Genomic DNA, 5,090 nt, shown 5'->3' with positions numbered 1-5,090 from the left:
AGGTTTCTCTTGAGCACAAATGTGCAAATATATACCTCGGGTCTAGCTCAACACACTTTCAGAACCGCCCGGGAATATCACATTCTGAAACCAAGGTATTTCTGTCAAGTTAGGACTCAACAGCTGAGCATTTGTAGAGCTGTTTTCAATTATAACATTAAGTCCAACAGTTTAAAGCCAAGACTCTTAATTTACAACAGTACTTGTTAATTTACAACGCTGAGCTTGTATAACGTTTAAGTAAACACTGCACTTCTGGATGACAGAAAGCTAAACAATGAAATAAAACTTCAGAAACATATCTACTCCTGCAGTTTTCAAAGAGCTTCCAGTTCTCCAAAAACAAACAGCTCCCAGCTGCCCAGCATTCATAGTCATGCATCCTGTGCCGCTCAGTATGGTGAAAGAGACCAACAGCCTCAATGTTTTTCATTCAAAAGATCCTTCCATCAAATCAGATTTTAAACGTATATCCAGCTTTCATCCACTGCATTTAGTTTTGCTTTGTGAAGGGAGAGAAACGCAGAGAAGAAAGTAAATGCTAAGGAGAAACACAAACTGTACTTTATTTTTACCACTGTCCTCAAGTCCTTCTTCCAATTAAGCTAAACCCTAGTCGTTTCAACAAGTGTTCCAGCTGCTTCCTCACATTTGAGCCTTCTGTGGCTCAAACAAGACAAACTGCAAGCTCTTCTTCCTAACCTTCCATTGCCTCACGTCCTTTCTCACTTAAAAAAATCCCAACTTTTAGCTATTTTTTTTTTCTCTCTCTAAAATGCCACTCTCCTTTTCTCACTCTTGCCAAGACCTCAATACTAGAGCTGCTCAAATAAGAAGAATCTGAGCAGAATGTCAGTTTTTCACAAAATATCTTCAATATATTTGTCTAAAACCCAAAACAAGATGGCACTGGAAACATACTATTTTTCAGTGAATTACTGCATTTGTCAGAGGCACACACTTCATTTAAAACAACCATTTGACTGAAAAATCTATGTTTTACTAAACCATCCCAAAGGCCTGCTGTTTCAAAAACTCTGCAGAGGATGGTCCCCTTTAAGATCCTACTTGGTTTTCCCCTCGAGTCTATAAAATCAGAGTTTTCAGAAGTTTTGAGCTTTATACTCAAATAAAGCGGTTTGGAGAACATTTCAATATGGAAGCCCTTGAAGGGGCAAGAATGCAGAAAATGTGTTTCACAATAGTCTTCCATGGTACAGAGTATGAAGAAAGGACTCAGAGACTGGGAAAGCTGAGGCATGTTCAAAGAAGATGAGAGCCCAAGGGCAGGTTTTGCAAAGCCTAAATAATGACTTGAATAACACTGGTGAGCCACGGAGCAGGACCAAGAGCATCAAAGGCCTCTTAGGGAGAAATGGGATAGGACAGTGGCTCGCAACAGTTCTGTGAATATGCACAGTTTGTGATCTATAATACCATAACAAATTAAAAAAGGGATTAATAGACATTATATTCTTTGGGGATGGGTGGGAGGGTGTGCCACATTAACCCAACAACATTTAGTCCTTTGGGAATATGCTGCCTATTTGTGAGCAAAACATTGTGTAACAGCCTAGGAAAATGCCCTCCAGACTCTTTGCCAGGTCTCTGAAGCAATCCATCTAGAAGCATATATAGTCTAGTCCAGAGAAAGGCCGAGAGCGACAACTCCCTCTAAAATTAATGGGATTTTTGAGTGTTCAGCATCCCACAGATGGCCAAGCCCTTTATGTAACAGTAATTGCAGACTGTTCTCTGACTTGGGTGGGGAGAGGCTTGGGGTTGACGACCTGAAAAGCACTCTGCCAAGTGGCCATTCAACTACTGTCTTAAGACAGAAATCCTGACATTAATTGCTTGTTCATTTTTGAAGGCAAAATTCCCAATGACACCAGTGGGGTTCTGCCTATGTCAGCAAGGACTGCAGGCTTTGAATTATTGTTGATTATTACTTATAAAGACAAAAAAACCCACAGTGATACTCTCCAGCAAGATCTTTTATCACATGTGCATCTTTAAATTTTGAGAGTTCTGTCTTTTTTTGGGTCTAAAATAAAGATGAAGATACATAGCATTGAAGTCCCCTCACAAAGAGACCAAGGTCATATTCTAGTATAACTCAGCAAGCAATAAATGCTTTCAATGTAAAAACATGAGACAAAGTCAATCCCTAACAAAAAAAAAAAAAAACAAACAAAATATCCCACAAACCAGAAACACGATAGGAAGAATATTATCTCATCACAATACTTGAACAGGAAAGAAAAGCAAGTACTGAGAGCTAAATCAAATACTGAGAGGTGGGAAGTTTGAAGCAGAAGGCTTACTATGAACTGGAGAAAGGAGGGATGTAACGCTACTAAATGGAAAGGGTAGTATTTTACAGAAAAACATTAGATTAAAAGATAAGTACTATCATGTCAAACCAATCTGCTCTCCTGTAACAGGATACATGACTAGTGGATTGCAGTGATACAATAAATATCATACAGTTTGAGCAGAGCAAGTCTTTTAACACTGTCTCCCCTGATATTTTCATAAGCCACCAAGGGGGAGACAGACTAGATGAAACTAGGTTCACTAACTAGAAATACATATATACACATGTGTATCTGTGTATATATACATATATATACACACACAGACATTTCCAAGGGCACTCTCCTCAGTAAGGCAATTCTAGTATTTTTAATCATGGCTTGAATTATAAAGCTATTAAGGGAATTAAATAAATGCTGTAAGTGGAAAAGGCCTACAAGGACAATGAAGACAATTATTATTTCTCATAACAATGCTGATAGTATTGAGAAATAGAACATTTTGGTTTTTTTTAAATAAAAAAATCACAAAACAGCAGCCATGGGGACTTGTGACTAAAGAGTAAAAAATGTATATTAATATATTTTTTTGTTCAGCAGAAACAGAAGGCACATGAAAGAATATACAGTTGATTAAGTCTAGCCATAGTTAGACCACACAACATAAGGAAGCCTAAAAAAGAATTGCCAGAAAAATATATCATGCTTTTAATTAGTGAGAACTTGTAACAACCTATAGAGCTTCAAACAGGACTAGAGAAACAAACATGAAAGCATAAATCACAGCTAAAATGATCTAACAGGTATAAACCAGATGTGTTCCCCTTCTTGCCTCCTTATTTTTAAGCTTGTTTTTAACTCTTGCAAACTCAGGAAGAACCTAGGTCGTCCAGTTCCAGTTACATTTCACCCACGGGTGCCCCAAGGTCACACAACAGGAGCAGCGTTGGCAAAGGGCTGGTAACAGATGCTATAACATTGCATAGGGATTCCACTAGCAAAACAAAGAGGCTTGGTATAAAAGCATGGCACAGCAAATTCCATCACTCCTGCTTCCTGCAGGGAGGAGGGTTTCCATCCACCCAGTTTCTCTCCTCACTTGCCCTCCCCACTAGGCTCCAAATGCCCCGTCAGTATGGACAGTCCACATTCCTCTGGCCTACCAAGAAAATATTAATACATTCCTAGCACAGCACTGAGGGCAAAAAGTATGACCAAGAGATATAACTACACTTCTAGCTCTCATAAAGTGAAATATAGTACATCACTATCAGGCAATACAGGTAACACAGAGAAACATACTCACAGGGAATAAAAAAAAGGTGTGGCTCATGAAACTGGAATTGAGCATGATTTGTTGAATGGCTGTTTTTATTTTACACCTGCTCAAAGCACCAGTAAGCTTTGGAGATAGGCACCAGTGCTGAATCTCATGGATGTCTATGGGACTGCAAGCGAGTACGAGGCTTGCCCAGGCTGCACACTCAGATAAAAACGCACTTAAGTGTCTGGCTAGATCAAGAACCTATGGACCTTTAACTTACATTAATTGACAGAAGAATGTCCTCTTGCAGTAAATCACAATAGGTTTTGTATCACTTTGTGGATAACTTGCTTATCAAGCATTGGACAGAGGTCCAGATGTTGCACTGAGAGCTAAGTAGTGCAAGGGTATGTCAGTACAGTTTTCAGTGAAGCCATAAATCTGCTGAATTGCTGTGTGACTCCTACAACACCAAGTCAAAGTGAACTGCATATCCTAGCAAAATAAAACATTTCATATAGATTACTTTTACAGTGTGGCCTTACATTGCCATTTGCACAATAAATATTGTCTTATGCAGTCCTGTAAAGTCATGTGAGAAGGTTTGAGATCACACAGAGAAACGCATAAAAACTGGTTTAAGGAAGAGAATTCATTCCCACATGCTATGACATAAGACTTTGATACGTTACTTTCAAAATCTGTTGGGAGTTTTGCTATTAAACACAATACCAATAGGATTTGGATTTGAATTAGAGGATTTTTTATAACACCTGTGGATGTTTTTAAATTCCACAATACATGTTAGATCTCCAGACTGAATCTGGCAGTGGTCAGAAGCATTCTTCTTTTACTGTCTCTAGTTTTCCTTGGTAGTAACTGCTGGATCTCACTGACTTTCCATTCATATTTCCATATGACACAGTATGATAGTGGTTCCCACATCAGATACTTCACGTATCTTTACCTTTCCATCTAATAAAGATTTATTCTAGACTTCAGTAACAGCCCTTTCTTAACAGAATGTAACCTCTTTCTCAGAAAACACACAAAAGGAAAACTACTTGAATAGTGCAGTACAAAAAAAAATTCCTAAGAATTAATAAAACTGATGTAACTACAGTGTATCTTTCATATTTCAACATTCCATTCATAACTAATAGGAAAAGCCTGCTCATTATTCAGCAGTTATTTTAAAAATACAATATTTGTGAGTTATTAGCACACAAGTAAAGGAATTAAAGATTTTTACAAGTCAGCTTTTGACATTGTGGATTCCTTAGTTTGTTTTCTGATATTAAAAAAAAATAATAATAATCTACTGAGCACTTGTTAACTTTTTAAACAAAAGTAATAGTATTCAAACCCCATTAACACACATCTTATCTATCAAAACATACTCCAGGTATATTCCATATCAAAATACACTCTAGTATATACTTCAAAATACACTGTATGAAATAGCACAGCTGCCTACTCCATTTAATAAATTCTGAATGAATGTTAAG

The sequence above is a fragment of the Chaetura pelagica genome, unplaced genomic scaffold (genome assembly GCF_000747805.2).
Source record: "Chaetura pelagica isolate M959 unplaced genomic scaffold, ChaPel_1.0 scaffold88, whole genome shotgun sequence".
In the NCBI taxonomy this organism is placed as follows: domain Eukaryota; kingdom Metazoa; phylum Chordata; class Aves; order Apodiformes; family Apodidae; genus Chaetura; species Chaetura pelagica.
This window is presented reverse-complemented; position numbering follows the sequence as displayed.